General features: G+C 38.9%; 1 protein-coding gene across 1 annotated transcript in view; it reads left to right on the top strand.

Annotated features, from left to right (window-relative positions):
* LOC144576818 (uncharacterized) overlaps nt 1–17,837 on the top strand; it is a 243,737-nt gene that overhangs the window by 47,508 nt on the left and 178,392 nt on the right. Inside the window, exons 6-7 of the mRNA XM_078329133.1 lie at nt 5,127–5,248; nt 5,720–5,881. The gene's annotated coding sequence lies outside the window, so the exon portion shown is untranslated. The remainder of the gene's footprint in view (nt 1–5,126; nt 5,249–5,719; nt 5,882–17,837) is intronic.

Genomic DNA, 17,837 nt, shown 5'->3' with positions numbered 1-17,837 from the left:
TCTAGTTGGCCATCTGGAGAAGCTCTCTAATACTTTAGGGCATGTCCTGGTCCATGGGACGTACAGTGGCTTAGGCTTCACTCTTAGCTCCAGAGTAGGTAATGTTGGGTAGAGCTGGAGTAGACTGACCTTTCCTTTTGTCTCTAGTGGCAGGTGCAAGCACCAGCTCTGATGGGGGTTGATAGAGGACTGACATAGACACTGTAAGATTTTGTTGGTTATAAATATTACTGGAGTGTATTTCTCAACTGTCAGCTGTAGTAATAATATACTGGGTTTGAGCAAGTACAAGGCCCCCTTGTAGCTGGGGTTGTGTGAGCAATGGTATTAGCTGAGGTCATGCAAAAGTTTTCTCCTTCTCAAGCACTATGCTACTGTGCCTACAGATGTAATGGCTGTAATTGTGTTGGCTGATCTCTGGCTAGGAGATGGCACTTGCAGGAGAGAGCCAGCTGCAGTCACGGTACTGGGATTTATGCTGAGCTGTTGTTACCCAGGGCAAGCAATCAGGTGATGGGCAGAGACCTATCACCTAAAAGTTCCTGTTCCGTTCTGCTACCAGGGCAGGTAGAGGGGCAAAGCTAGGTCAGGAACGTCCATACTTCTGCTCCCCATGTGTGGGCACAAGCAGCAGTTTCAGTAAGGGTTGGTGGACAGTTCTCTGGCCACTGGGATAGTTCCAGTGAGAAGCAGGACCTCCTGTGCTTCAAGAGTCCACATGGGAAGAGAGGGCCAGACAATAGATGGCAGGTAGACTGGCCCAGCTCCCCATGCCCTTTACACAGCAGGTTTCCTCCATGCAGATTTCTGCTGATGAAAAGCCACGACAGTCAGCTAGTCCCAGACAATCCATGTTCAGAACACAAACCCACCCCAGGTCACAAGACTTTTAAGTGGAGACTGAAAATGAAATAGTGGCTGTCAGGCCACACCCCTCTTGATTTGGCATGTGGAGCAGTAGTAACCAGCTCCTGTGGTCCTGGCAAGAGAATGCTTCCTGCTTGTCCCTTGGTTCTGGAACTGGAGGACTCATACTCCACTCAGTATAAAATTGCATCTCTCAGTTGGGAGCTTCTCCCAGCATGTGACCACTGCCTAGATTGTCTGGCTGATTTCTGCAAGGTCGCCTATGAATCAGGATTTAGAATATCTTCCTTCTGTCCCTGCTGGGGTCTGGGATGTACACAGCACATCCAGGTACCACTTCTTCTTTTGTGCTCCCTCCTGTCTAAGTCAGCTCTGGTGTTGAGTCGAGTGAAGATAGTCTCTCCCTTTCACATTCGAAGACTCAGTTCCCCATCTGTTACTTGGGGCAAATTGCTGCCTGCCTCTCCTTTCGATTTTTCCATTGAGTTCCTGTGTTTGTTGGATAAAAATTCTCAGTGTAAATCTTTACATACTATTTTGCTGTTTCCAAGCATGTGGGGCACACTCACAAAGCCTCCACTCTGCCATCTTGGGGGGAAAAACAAAAGAAAACATGCTCCACATTATGAGTAGAGTGTCTACCAAAGTTTTTGGAACTCTCACCCTGAACGTGTGTCTGTTCTTCTCCAAGTATAGTTCTTTTGTGCAGTCATTTTTATGTCAGTGCACAAACATGAATGTTTATTTTACTCTTTACATCTACTACTTCATTTATTTGATTGTTCCAATTTTCCCACTGTTGGCTATTGGAAGGTCTTTCCTTTGGATCCTCTGTCATTTTGAAACACCACCATAATTAAGTTTTGATATCGTTATGTGGTTGGTTAGTTGTTTGCATTTTATTGTCTTCTGAACTACTAGGTGCTCAGCCTAATTGTGTTAATTCCTTTGCGAGCCTAATGAGTCCTAGTTATTTTTATTGGAAAATTCCATTAGAAATGGAGATCTTGGACCTGGGTGTATTCAGTGCTCCTGGGGCATCTCTATTGAGTCCTGAACTTGCCTGCTGACAGAGTAAAGTCCACACTCCTGCTCCCCACGTATGGGGACACACACATTCATATATGTGTGTATGTGTGTGTGTATATATACACACAGATACACGTATGGGAATACACATATTCATATATGTGTGTATGTGTGTGTGTATATATACACACAGATACATGTATGGGGACACACATATTCATATGTGTGTGTGTGTGTGTGTGTGTATACACACAGATACACGTATGGGGATACACATATTCATATATGTGTGTGTGTGTGTATATATACACACAGATACACGTATGGGGATACACATATTCATATATGTGTGTATGTGTGTGTGTATACACAGAGATACACATATGGGGATACACATATTCATATGTGTGTGTGTGTGTGTGTATACACACAGATACATGTATGGGAATACACATATTCATATGTGTGTGTGTGTGTGTATATATACACACAGATACATGTATGGGGACACACATATTCATATATGTGTGTATGTGTGTGTATACACACAGATACACGTATGGGGATACACATATTCATATATGTGTGTATGTGTGTGTATATATACACACAAATACACATATGGGGATACACATATTCATATATGTGTGTATGTGTGTGTATATATACACACAGATACACGTATGGGGACACACATATTCATATATGTGTGTGTGTGTATATATACACACAGATACACGTATGGGGATACACATATTCATATATGTGTGTATGTGTGTGTGTATACACAGAGATACACATATGGGGATACACATATTCATATGTGTGTGTGTGTATACACACAGATACATGTATGGGAATACACATATTCATATATGTGTGTATGTGTGTGTGTATATATACACACAGATACATGTATGGGGACACACATATTCATATATGTGTGTATGTGTGTATACACACAGATACACGTATGGGGATACACATATTCATATATGTGTGTATGTGTGTGTGTATATATACACACAGATACACATATGGGGATACACATATTCATATATGTGTGTATGTGTGTGTATATATACACACAGATACACGTATGGGGACACACATTCATATATGTGTGTATGTGTGTGTGTATACACACAGATACACGTATGGGGATACACATATTCATATATGTGTGTATGTGTGTGTGTATACACACAGATACACGTATGGGGACACACATATTCATATATGTGTGTATGTGTGTGTGTATATATACACACAGATACACGTATGTGTATAAATATTTTATCATGTATCTGTACATATCTTTATTAAATTAAAATGAATTCCTAATAATGCCACAGCTCCAGTACTGGGTCTAATCCAGTGCTATATGAATCAATGCACCTGTTACCACTTACTTGTATGTAGCCTACCACTTTTACAGTGATGAAGATGGTTCGTTACTTAATCACCTAATCCAAAAGACATGCATAGTGGTTTTAGAATTGGGGATGTATACCACCCTTAGAAAGAACTCTACCAACTAAAGTACTTACAGATGAATCTTCACTCTTTAGATTCAGAATATCCACTTATTTGCTAAGTTACTTGGGTCAGTTGCTATCTCCCCACTCCCTTCCGTGAGGTTATTTCACTGAAGTGTACAGTTTTATTATGTCCATCGTCCCGTGCTATCTCCTACCTACTGTATAAGGTTTTTTATTTGCTTATTTATGTTATAAAGTTATTTAACATTTGTAAGATATAATTATATATTTATCATTGTCGTATGATGCCAGTATGATTCCTTCCCAGAGGAAATCTGCAGTACCTCAGCAGTTTGAACTGCCTCTCTTCTGAGCCCCCGGTAAATACCAAATATGTGTCTCTGTATTTTTTCGCTTTCCAGGGTGTCACATGACTGTAATCATACACGGCTTTTCACCTTTTTTAATTTGCTTTTTTTTCCTGCAGTATGTCCACCCTTTAGATTTGTAAAATGTATCTTGTGGTTGTTTAGATTCGCATTTCATTATGACAAAAGACTTTAGGCCTCGCATCCTGTGCTTAGTGGACATGACTACAGCATCTTTGGGGACATGTCTATTCAAATAATTTACCAAGTTGATTGTGATATTTGCCTTTTTGAGTTTTGCGTGTTTTGTGGATAATACACCCTTCTATGCTATATGATTGTGAATATTTTCTTCTACTTTAGCTGTCATATCGTAGAAATAAGAGAAATTATTGTTTAACCTAAGAACACAAATAGGTATTTCTATATTCTATACATATTCTGTATTTCTGTATTCTATTGTTTAACCTAAGAACACAAACACGTATTTCTGTATTTCTGTATTCTAGATTTGGTCTCTTTAGCGCTTGGATTTGGGTACCTGATCATTCTGAGCCAATTATGTGTATGTTATGAGAGAGAAGTTCAACTTGCTTAAGGATATTCAATTGTCCTAACAACATTTGGTGTGAAAATATTTTCCATATTGAATTGACTTGGCAACCTTGTAAAATTATTTGATTATAAAGGTAAAGGTTAATTTTTGGACATTCAATTCCATTGTATTCCTTTGATTTGTATATTAATTTGTTTTCACTCTGCTATAAATAACTACCTGAGACTGGGTAATTTAAAAAAGGTTTATTTGACTCACAGTTCCACATACTTGGGGAGGCCTCAGGAAACTTAAAATCATGGCAGAAGGTGAAGGGGAAGCAAAGCACATCTTACATGGTGGCAGAAGAGAAAAAGCCAGCGAGGAACTGCCACACGCCTTAAACCATCAGATCCTGTGAGAACTCACTGTCATGAGAACAGCGAGGGGGAGTTCACTCCCGTGATTCAGTTACCTCCCATCACGTCCCTCCCCTGACACAAAGGTGTTACAATTTGACATGAGATTTGGGTAGGGACACAGAGCCAAACCATATCAATCTGTATGTATGTGTTTATAGTACCGCAAATCTTTATTTTGATTGCTTTGTAATAACTATTGAAATTAGGATGTATAAGTCTATATTGTGAACTCTGCTTTTCATATACAATTTCTTTTGGCTGCTTTGCATTATATTGTATTGCATTTCCCCTGAATTTTAAAATCAGCTTGCCCAGTTAGAAAAAAAATGTTACCTCACATTTTTATAGGGATTGTAATATATGTTTATGTCAATTTGGAAAATATTGACACTTAGTAATCTTAAACTTGTGCTTACTTTCCTAGGCTAATTAACCCATCTACATCCTCCACTACAATGTCGAAAGCAAGTGTGAAGAGGGAACATCCTTGTCTTGCTTATAGTCTTGGAGAAAGTGTTGAGCCTTTTAGATAAATTATGATGACATGTGAGTATATAACATATGATGACATGTGTGTCCTTTAAAGAAAGTTTCCTTATTGGCATATTTGCTCTGCATTGCTATCATGAATACATTTTTGACTTGTCAAGTGCTTTCTCTGCATCCTTTAGATATTCATGTGGCTTTCATTTTGGATTTTATTAATATAGGGCATGACACTAATTATTTTATATGTTGAACCAAATTTGCATTCCTGAGACAAATACCTTTCGTGATGGTGTATAATTCTTTTTACATTTGCTGATTTGTTTTGCCAGCATTTTCTTGAGGATGTTTGCTTTTACATTTATAAAACATATTGGTCTTATTTTTTTTTCCTTGAAATGACTTGCTTTAGTTGTAATATTAATATAAACTGATTGAGTATACACTGAGAAGTGATCTCTCCTCCACTTATTTTGTAGTTGTTTAAGTTGAATGAAGAATTTGTGATAGATTGTTATTAATTATTTAAAGGTTGGGAATAATTCACCAATGAAGTCATCGCAACTAACACAGGGCATTGACCCCTAACAACAATCACATGAGTTTGGAAGAGGATCCTTCCCCAGCTGAACCTTCACTTGAGATCTCATCCTTGGCCATCGTCTCTATCTGGATTCATAATTCACAGAAACTGTGAGTAATGCATGCGTGGTTTAGAGCCACTTAGTGTGTGATAAGTTATTACACAACAATAAATAATATACCTGACAGTAAATGCAGTATATCCTCTACAGAAAAATGACATTACTGCAAAGCCTAGTCAAATATGGAAGAAGTCTATGCCTCACTAAGTAGTTTTGTACCAATTATTTATTAAAAATAATTTTATAAACATATAAAAATTATAAAAAATAATTTTTACAAATAACTGGTAGAAAACTATTGAAGCATAGACTTTATATTTATATTTATAAAAATAATTCATATAAAACTATTGAAGCATAGGTTTTTTTCCATTTTTTACTAGATTCATGGTTATATAATATGTTACACTGCTGGTAACACAAGATATGCAGAACTCTTTGTACTCTCTGTGCATCTTTTTGTAAACTTAAAACCATTTCACGGAAAAATCTCCTTAAAAAAAGTATCACTGTTTTTTTTGAGATGGAGTTTCGCTCTTGATGCCCAGGCTGGTGTACAAGGGTGCAATCTCGGCTCACTGCAACCATCACCTCTTGGGTTCAAGCAATTCTCCTGCCTCAGCTTCCTGAGTAGCTGGGACTACAGGTGCGCACCACCACGACCAGCCAATTTCTTTTTGTATTTTTAGTAGAAACGGGGTTTCATCATGTTGACCAGGATGGTCTTGACCTCCTGACCTCATAATCTGCCCGTCACAGCCTCCCAAAGTGCTGGGATTACAGGCATGAGTCACCACACCTTGCCAAAAGTATCACTTTGATACAAAAAAATTCCAAAACATGAACAGAATACCTTTGGCTCAGAAGATGAAAGGGCATGTAAAGAGAGAATAGCAAAGCTAAGCATCTTTCCTTTTTTTTTTTTTTTTAAGATGAAGCCTCATTCTTGCCCAGGGTGGAGTGCAGTGGCGCGATCTTGGCTCACTGCAACCTCTCCCTCCCAGGTTCAAGCAGTTCTCTGCCTCAGCCTCACAAGTAGCTGGGATTTTTGTATTTTTATACAGACAGGGTTTCACCATCTTGGCCAAGCTGGTCTTGAATTCCTGACCTCGTGATCCACCCGCCTTGGTCTCCCACATGCGGGATTACAGGCATGAGCCACCATGCCCAGCCGCATCTTTCCATATCTATATACCAACTTGAACACAGGTACAATCTTCCTGCTTCAGGAAGATTCCTTCAAGTTCCCAGGGACTCTCATTCTCTTTCATCTTCCTCATCGTATTTCACATTTTTCAGTCACCAGTTTAACATCAGTCAGCAGTTTTTCCAAGGTAGGTGTTCATGCCTCAGATATCTCAGAAAGCCTCATTTCCAGGTATCACTTAGGAGGACTCAAACAAACAGACTAGAATTTGTTCAGCGCTTGCAGTGAGGAGTGCCTTAATGCCAACATGACCATGTTGAGAACAGCACATCCTCTTGTGAATGAAGTATTCATACAGAATAAGTTGCTGAGACTCAATAACATATGTCTACTGTACAAGTAAGGTAACAGTCAATATAATATTCTAAAATGCTTTTGGGGACATGAGGGACATTTGTTAAAGATTTATGAGACGTGAGCAACCAATAGCGTGTGAACACCGGTATTTAACAGGTACTCTAAATCAGTAGATGAGCATTTGATTTGCCAGTTAGGGCTGCAGTCAGGGTCTCTGGGCTTAAATGCTATACACAAAGAATTTCAATGACAGATTTTGGTAACAACAATAACAAGCCCTCATCTATTTTATTGCGGCCTGACACCATTTAACTTTATTTCACTGCATATAAAGACCAACTCTACACTCATGCACACTAAACAGTGGAGTTTGTATAGTGAAGAACAAAGACAAACTTTTTTCCAAATTTCAAGGAAACTGGAGGGTATATAGGGAAACATATAGAGGTAAAATATTTTTGTTTAATTCTTACTTTGAAGATAATTGTGTTCTGGTCTTTTAAATGGAAAGCTCTACTTTCATTATTTTATAATAGAGTGAGTTTATCAGCCACATGTATGAAAATAATATAGGAAAGGTAGTTTTGTGTCAACATGGGTTGTTTATTCACTTTATACACATTATTTGCTTCACCTCTAATGCTTACGTCTTAGCCTTGGTTTTGGTGCAAGATTTAAAGGCCTCAGTCTCCCTGCAATATTAAATATTCATTCAAATGACTTTTCTTTGTGCTTCGCCTTTGTTTCTGAGTTGCTCCTGTACTTTTGTGATCCATATTTCCATGAGTAATGTTGGCAACAGCAGTTCTGCCTGTATGGTTACTGGCATGGATGGTGTCTCCCATTCTTACCACTGGATGTGGAGAATGGCTTCATAAAATTTAGTCAATCTGTTCTCATCTCTCAGTTCCATCTTCTTAACTTAGAGTGTCTTCCAAAGTCCATGCCACACCACAGCCTGGAAATTCTTCCAAAGCACTGTCTTCAGGCAAAAGTCGGGTTCGTGTTGCTGTCTGTGTGTCTCAGGTATTATTGTCCTTCATTGTTTGATAAAATCTGTCTTACAAACCATTATTCTATATACTCTGCCCCCTTTTTTATTTGTTCATACATGTGGTATGGCATGTTTAGTCCTCGGGGGGAGGGTATTAGAATAGGGTTTTGCATATCTAGAGATGTGGATCGTTGGGACGCATCTTAGGACCTGACTGCCCTATCAGATCCTGTCCAATCTGCATAATTTTCTCAGTCTTTACTTATTTTGCTGACCTCAACCCTTGTGAGAAGAACTTGTTGGGTATTTTGCAGAATGTATTACAATATGGATTGTTATATTTTTCATAATTTGACTAAGATTATTCATTAATATTTAACGAACTTTGAAGAAAAAAACCTAAGCAATATGTTATTTAGAAATACACATTTAGAAAATGATTAGAATGTTGTTATAATAAAAAGGAAATTCAACATCATAGTAACATTCACAGGGTAAAGGAGAGAAGGGACTGGGGAGATGGGGAGACACATACATGGCATATTGGTGTATCAACAGTATGGATAACATTCTGTCATCGCGTGAGTAGATTAAGAAAAACAAAATAATTTTTCTATTCTAGAATAATTTTAAGTTTACAGAACACTTGGAAGTCAGTACAGAGAGTTTATATATACACATACACACACATATCCAACACATGGTTTTCCTTATTGTTCACTTCTTATATTAGTGTGGGATTTTTTCACAGTTATCACACCAATATTATGCAGTTTCATTCACTAACAACTGTACATTAATTGTTCACTGATTTAACATTTAAATTAGTATCCATTTTCTGTTCCAGCATCATATCCAGGACACTATATCACATGTAGATATCATGCCTCTTTGTGCTCCTTTTAACTATGCCAGTTTCTCAGGACTTTCTGTTTTTTGTGATATTTATCCACATTTGGGATTCATTATTTATGTTTTTTCTTATGATAAGACTGATGTAGGTTTAGGTAAGGAAGACCACAGATGGTAGGTTCTACACCAAGGGGAAGTACTATTGACATGCTTCAAAATTAGTGACATTAGGTTGATCACCTGTATGTGGTAGTTTAGGTCTTTTACCCAATATAATATTAATCTATTTCTTGGTCAGGCATGGTGGCTCACACATGTAACCCCAGCACTTTGGAAGGCCAAGGTGGGTAGATCACAAGGTCAGGAGTTCAAGACCAGCCTGGCCAAGATAGTGAAATCCCATCTCTACTAAAAACACAAAAATTGGCTGGGCGTGGTGGCAGGCACCTGTAATCCCAGCTACTTGGGAGGCTGAGGCAGAGAATTGTTTGAACCTGGAAGGCAGAGGTTGCAGTGAGCCCAGATCATGCCCCACTGCACTCCAGCCTGGGCCACAGAGCAAGATTACGTCTCAGAAATAATAATAATAATGATAATCTGTTTTCCCTTTACCATGTTGCCCTTTTTTTAAGTCACTAAATATAAAACATACTTAACAAGTGGGAAATTATGCTTCAACATTTTATGACAGTACTTGTAGGCATGTTTATTTTCCATGGGCAATTTTTCTGTTCTCCATAATGCATTACATCTTTATTTAATCATTTGAATCATATAGGATATTATATAAAATCATATAATTTATTGTATGCTATACTAATTTATATATTTCGTTGCTCATGGTTTCAGTGTTGGTCATTGGAAGGTCTTTCCCTTGGCTCCTGTAAAATTTAAAATTACATCATGCTGTTTGATTTTGTTTGTTTGGTTGGTTTTATTGTTCTTTAACATTATTTTACTTGCTAGAATTTTAAGGTGTTCCAGGATTATTGTGTTGTTTTTTTGCCCAATCCACGTGTTAAGCATTTTTCATGGAATCTTGGTTGCTTGTTTCGGTGAATGGTATTAGAAACAAAGATCTGGGTAGCGTGTGCTCTCATTCCACTTTCATAGTGAGACAGCTTGTCTTCTTTGTGTAATCACTGAGTCCCACAATACTTGCGTGGTGGTTTCAGAATTGGCAGTGGATAATGACTATGCCAACTGAGTAAGATGCTCATGCAGATCACTTGCTCTTTAGGCGAGAATCTCTCCTTATTTCCTAAATTACTTGGGTCAGCCTCTTTTTCAGATATTGGGCAATGCCCTCAATATCACTTCCTGTATTTTTTTACTTTATTCTTAGGGAATTTCACTCAATGCCATGTCTCGTCCTTATCTTTCTTGATTTCTGGAGCAAAGAATTCCCCCAAAAGGGACTTTCTAGTCTACCTTCAATAGTCCATGATGGAAAGAACCTGTAGAAACATCCCTGCATGCCTCAGTACAAGCTCAGTTAACACAGTGGGCATGGCCTTCCCCTCCAAACCACTCCCACCATGGACTGGGCAGCAGCTTGTTATCCCTGATAATCTTCCTTGTTTCAGAATCTACTGTGTCTGATATTAATACTGTTATTCCAGCTATTTTATAATTAGTGTTAGCAGGATATATTTTATCGCATTCATTTACTTTAAAATCATATGTATGATAATATTTAAAGTGGATTTCTTATGACAACATACAGTTGTGCCTTGCTTTTTCACCCACTCTGACAATCTTATCTTTGAGTTAATTCAGTGATACATCTCACAATTAGAAAGAGCTGTCATACTAGTTAACTTACACTATGTGCTAAAAATATTATTAGTTCATACAATCTGGCCAACATTCAAGAAGTAGGCGCTATTACCATTGCCATCGTCCAGCACTGAATCTGACCCAAACACTCTGAAGGAAAGATGTAGAGGAATCTGAGCTTGACTCTGTCTCTGTCCAGAGGCCTAGCTCATATGTGCCGTGTTCCACTGTGTATTCTCATACAGGGTCAATACCTTCTAGGGCTAGTTGCAGGACTCTTCCCCTGCTTTATGCTCATGAAGGTATTTTCCTGAATTGTCTTCTATAGACTGCATTAAATATTTTTATATTTGGCCTCTGTTCCACCTGGAATTAACTTCATGTGTAATGTGAGGCCAAATGTCAGGTTTTAATTTCCCTAAAAGGATATTCTATTTTCTAAGACATTTTTATAAAAATTCATCTATTCCCTTTCACTGACTGATAAAATATTTGATCATGTATATATATGTCTATTTTTCAGCTGTGTTTTCTTTTTTTACAGGCATGTGCCATCACATACAGCTTATTTCTGTATTTTTGGTAGAGATGGGGTTTCACCATATTGGCCAAGCTGGTCTCTAACTCCTGACCTCAAGTGATCTGCCCACCTTGGCCTCCCAAAGTGCTGGGATTACAGGTGTGAGCCCACATTTTCACATCTTTCAAATAGAATGAATAAAGAACTTGATACTCCGAAAACACTCTTGGCCAGACAGCAGTCAAACTGTGATTGCCCTTACTGGCACACACATGAACTTGGTGTAAACACCTCCCATAGTCACATTCCAGTGATACTGTCAGCCTGAAAACTTGCAAAGGGACCATGAGCAGGTTGGAAAAGTAATCAGACACAAGTAGTACAGGATACTCCTAAGAAATGCACATCAACGGGGCTGGGCGCGGTGGCTCAAGCCTGTAATCCCAGCACTTTGGGAGGCCGAGACGGGTGGATCACGAGGTCGAGAGATCGAGACCATCCTGGTCAACATGGTGAAACCCCGTCTCTACTAAAAATACAAAAAAAAAAAAATTAGCTGGGCATGGTGGTGCGTGCCTGTAATTCTAGCTACTCGGGAGGCTGAGGCAGGAGAATTGCCTGAACCCAGGAGGCGGAGGTTGTGGTGAGCCGAGATCGCGCCATTGCACTCCAGCCTGGGTAACAAGAGCGAAACTCTGTCTCAAAAAAAAAAAAAAAAAAGAAATGCACATCAACATAGCTTTGATGAGCAGAGATGTTAATAATGTAAGAAAAATCCTGGTTAAGATGTATTGAGGAGTGATTCAGAAGAGTTTGATCTGACTGAGAAAAATTTTAGGATACTTATGATAATGTGTTTTGCTTGTATTTCCCATCTCATATAATCATATGTATAATATAAAACAAGTGTCTACATTAGTCACGGACAAATATAAAACAAATATCAACATTTGCACATTGGTAATAATTTTCAGTATGTTTTTAATTCAGTGTTTTCAATTATTTTAATATGAAATAAAAATAAGTGATAGGAAGTTATCATTTTTCAATAGATTTGCTTTCTCATAGTGACATAAAATAATGAGGCATTTTTCAGTTGCTTCAAATAATACTGCTCGCATTACTTAGAGAAAGCTGTCAGTAAATACTGACAGTGTTTGTTAAAGACCTACTATTAGTCTAAATACTTTCTGTATCATTAGGTCAGTCCTCACAACTCAAGCAGTGGGCACTGTTACCTCTTCCATGGCTTAGTAGTTCTGAGTCTGAGCTAAAGCCCGACAGGAAAGGAATAGAATAACCTTCATCTTGATTCAGTGTGTCTCCAGAGTCTTCACACACATCAACTCTGCTACAATACCTTTATCTTACAGGACAAATACTTTCTTGGTGTAGTTTAGGAATTCTTACCCTACCTCACGGTCATGACTTTATTTCCCTAAGGTTTTCAATTTTGCATTGAATATTTTATACTTAGGTTTATGATCTATGTAGAACTGTTTTTGTGTGTAATGTGCATTTATAGGTAGATATCTTTTCCTCTGATGGATACTCAATATCCTGAAATATTTCTTGAAAATCCTCCAAAAATATTTTCTTATGAATTATTTGCATATATGTGTGTGTGCGCGCGCGTGTGTGTATATATATATATCAGTTTTCAGCTCTCTTTTCATTTGTTCATCCTCACTATCTCTATACAAATACCACACTGTCTTATTACAAATACCACACTGTCTTATTATTAAGAGTGTTCCTTTAACACAAGAATTTCTCCCGTAGCACCCATTCCATTAACTTCTGTGCTATTTTGTAATGAAGACAGGAGTAAAAGCCTCGATGCCTTGCACCTGCACCAATATTCCAAGTTGTACCCTCAACAAAGAAAGGACTTAGATCTTTAGAACATGGCTGTTTTTCTGTCAGGTCCTGGTGAGGCAGGCAATTGCCCCACACCACTCTCCATTGTTTTAATTTAGTATATTCTCAGTGAATTTGCTTCAGTCTCATGCCTTCTCATTTTCTTTCTTGCTTTCTGAAGCCTGGGGAACTTTCTACCCCAGCAGCAACAGGGAGAAGGGAGGGACCCGGTGCAGATATTGGTGAGTGCCTCCTGCACAAACACAGGTCAGACTATACCCATTAAAGACAGTGCATAAGCAGATGCAAGAGAACTGAGCCCATCACTGTGGTATGTGCATGGGAAACACCAGCATTTCCTTGCCCTACTTCTGGTGTTGGTTGGGGCATTCAGCTATTTCTTAGAAAGATCGAGTGTGTCTCAAGGATCTAGAAATAGAAATACCATTTGACCCAGCAATCCCATTACTGGGTATATACCCAAAGGGTTATCAATCATTCTACTATAAAGACACATGCACATGTATGTTTATTGCAGTACTGTTCACAATAGCAGAGACTTGGAAACAACCCAAATGCCCATCAATGATAGACTGGATAAAGAAAATATGGCACATATATACCATGGAATACTATGCAGCCATTAAAATGATGAGTTTATGTCCTTTGCAGGGACATGTGTGAATCTGGAAACTATCATTCTTAACAGACTAACACAGGAACAGAAAACCAAATACCACATGTTCTCACTCATAAGTGGGAGTTGAACAATGAAAACATATGGACACCGGGAGGGGAACATCACACACCAGGATCTGTCAGGAGATGGGGGACTAGGGGAGGTTTAGCATTAGGAGAAATACCTAATGTAGATGATGGGTTGATGTGTGCAGCAAACCACCATGGCACGTGTATACCTAGTTATGTAACAAACCTGCACATTCTGCACATGTACCCCAGAACTTAAAGTATAATAAAAATAAATAAATAAATACATTGTGATGCAGAATGTTGCTACAAAAAAAGATCAAATGTATCAAAGAATTATTCTGTTTGCTGTCCAAAAACAAATGACCACATCATGCCGTGTCTTGTAATATTTGTTCCATGTTTGTTTTAGTGTGGAAAGGCCTTTGACATTTGTGTTATGAATGAACATTGTTATCACATAAACATGTAGAATTAAATTTGAATTATTGTATTATTAGTGCCTTTATTTAAATTAATCATTCATAATCATTTTTCAAAATATCCTTCAATTATTTATATAATTTAATGAATCACTCTTTATTAAATCAAATAGAAATGTTACCCATTCTCTATAAACTGTTTTCCAGAAATTTCCTCTGAGATATTTCTAGTTGAAAACAAGAGGAACAGAAAGTTTGCTGGGAACCACAAGACAAAATTTGCTAGAAACTAATACTTAAAAAGGGTTCTGTATATGCTTAGTTTGTTCTAATTTGCAAGGTTCACAAAGCATTAATTTGAATAGATGGAACATCGAGACTTCCTTCCAGGACACAAAGACCAGCTATTTCTTTAATATGCATGAATAAACTTCAGCAGATTGTTTTTCCTTTCCAAAATTTATAGACATTGGCTTGAATCTCTGATTCCTTCTACATAGTTTTTGTAAACATCTGTGTGGCATTTTCTTGTACTGATGGCTCGTAATATAAGTATGTATTCTTCTCTTATTCTTTAATGAGTAAATACCAGAATTGCCTTTTCAGTTAAAAAAGGAAAGCTACTCTAAAACTTTGCACATACAACTTCACACAGCAAATATTTTCAGCTTGTGGTCTGTAGAAAAGTTGCAACTTACATTTATTTTCTTTTATCGGATAATCTTTTAAAAGTGATTTATGCTTGTGCCGTTTTAGATTACCAGAAAATCTTCAGAGTAGGATTTGTCTACTACATGTGTGGAGCTCAAAGAACAACATGAAGCTGCCATGTTCTATGAAAACTTGACAAAAATTAGACTATAATGTGGAAGAGTTCCCCTTGGGAACTGAGAGGACAGGTTTCAGGCCTGGGATGAGACGGATATGGGAAGCCTCCAGGAGGAGGAGCAATGGAGAAGGCTCTGGAGAGAGAGGGACAGTGGGTCCAGCGGGCAGGGGGGAGAATGGGAGAGGAAAGAGTGTGTTGAGCGTGAGAAGAGGGCGGTGGATTGAAAGGACTGTTGGGGTGAGTGACAGGTGAGGAGATCGAGCAGGAAGGGCAGACATGGAGGGACTGGGCAGGGGAGGCAGACAGGGTCGCTTCCTCAAGACTGCATTCTGTAGGTAGGGCTTTGAATGTCTGGGTCTGGTTCCCTGAGATGCTACCCCAGCCCATGAGCTCAGCCTGTGGGGAGGACGGTGAGGAGTGAGTGCGCCCTGTCCACTGGGGAGGCTCCTGGGCTCCAGCAGTGGGGCATGGTCTGGGAGAAAGGAGGGTGGAGAAGGGCAGAGAGGACCCCTGGCTGCCTGACTGGAGAGCTCATGGAGCTTGGATGCCCTTGTTCGCCTTCTTTTCAGCATGGCTCGACCCTCACTTCCGCGCCAGTATAGGTTTTTGATCCCTCCGCCCTTTTGCAGGTATAGGTGGGATCCACGGACCAAAAAACTCGCAGCTGCCGGCTCCTCTCCACTTGGCTCCCACATCTGGGGGGCCGGGAGCCGCCTGGCCGGAAGTGCGGGTGCGGGGGTCGCAGCTGCGCAGTGAGGGGCCCCAGGCTGCTGCGCAAGCCGGGCCGAGGGGCGGGAGCCAGGCACGCGGGGGCGTGAGGGCCGCAGGCGGAGAGCGAGGATGACGGGGGTGAGGGTGGCTGTTTGCAGGGTTCACTTCTCCGCGAACGCGCGCAGGTTCCTGAGACGGCGCCTGCCAGGGTCGTCATCCAAGTTTATTCTACAGACCTCAGCATTTTCCCGTGTTTTCCAGACTGTAACGTAAATTTTTATGCTTTTTTTTCTCTCTCTCTCTCACATGTACGCTTTTATGTTATGTACGTAGCAATAATATTTTCCTAAATTTTCTATTTGTGAATAATTCGTAAAGAATGCACCAACCCATTTATTTTTAATGGACACTGGGTATATTTATGGATTACAATGTGATGTTTTGATTCTTGTATTCATTGCGGAATGTTCAAATCAAGCTAATTAACACATGCATCAACTCACCAGCAGACCAACATTAAAAATCTATTATTTAGCAATTCTAAAATGTATAGCATGACATCAGAGCAAGTGAAACTGCCTGGCCTTAGTGGCCCGAGACTCATCGTTTCTGAAGGCGGGAGGGTTCCCCTTTGTGAGGGTGTCATTGCTGCCTGCCCTTAAGGGGGGGTGTTTGGGGTGCTTCGTTTGCCCTGTTAATTTTGGATGCTTCTGTGTTCTAAGAACTATTAAGATAATACGTTTGAAAAATCCAGTTGCTCTAACTTTTACTTTGTTTTACTCTTCTAACAAGGTTATAGCTTTTCTTTTACTGACTTTGGTTTAATATATTCTTCTTTTTCTAGATTCCAAAGGTTTACATTTGGAAATGCTCTACGTTCCAAATGCTATACGTTTCCCTATATGCTCTGTTTTCCTTTCATTCCACAAATTTTGATAAATTCTGTTCTTATTTTTATTTAGTTGAAAAAAATCTTTAAAAATTTTCTCTGAGGCTGTCTTGTTTAATTTTTATGCATTTTGGGATTTTCAGTTATCCTTCCAGTTATCCTTTGATTTCTGTGAAATCCACTGTTGTGTGAGAGCTGACACTGTATGATTTCCATTTTTTAAAATTGATAGGGTATGTGTGTCCCTGAATGTGGTACATTTTGCTGAATATTCCATGTGAGCTTAAGAAGAATGTGTCATCTGCAGTAGCTGAGAGTAGATTGTAGGTATCAGTTATGCCCAGTTGCTTGTTGGTGCTGTTGAGTTCAGCTTTTGCCTCCTGCCTCTCTGTATCTGATGTAGGGTGTTAATGTTTCCAGCTATAAAGCTGAATTGCTGAATTCATCTTTTTCTTTGTGGTTCTGTTGATTTCTGCCTCCTTTAGTTTACCTTCTGTTGTCAGGCTCTTAGGCTTTAAGAATTGTGACATTTTGTTGGAAGAGTGGCTGTTCATCTCTATGTAACACCCGCCTTTATTCCTGATAGCTTTCCTTGCTTTGAAGTCTGCTCTGCCTGTAATTAATGTAGCTCCTCTTGTTTACTCTGATTAGAGTTGACATCATATATTTTGTTCATTTACTTTTGTCTCTAAGTTGGGTTTCTTACAGGTAACAAATCTTGTGTTGTGTCTTTTTTTAATTCACTTTGTCAAGTTGTGTCTTTAATTAGTGCAGTTAAACCATAAACATTCAAAGTGATAATTGATATAGTTGGATTAATATTTACCATATTTTTGACTGTTTTCTACTTGTTGTCCTTGTTATTTCTTCCTACTTCATCTTCCATTCATTTTCTGCCTTTTGTGGTTTTCACTAAGCATTTCATGTTATTCCATCT

The sequence above is a fragment of the Callithrix jacchus genome, chromosome 6 (genome assembly GCF_049354715.1).
Source record: "Callithrix jacchus isolate 240 chromosome 6, calJac240_pri, whole genome shotgun sequence".
In the NCBI taxonomy this organism is placed as follows: domain Eukaryota; kingdom Metazoa; phylum Chordata; class Mammalia; order Primates; family Cebidae; genus Callithrix; species Callithrix jacchus.
This window is presented reverse-complemented; position numbering and strand designations above follow the sequence as displayed.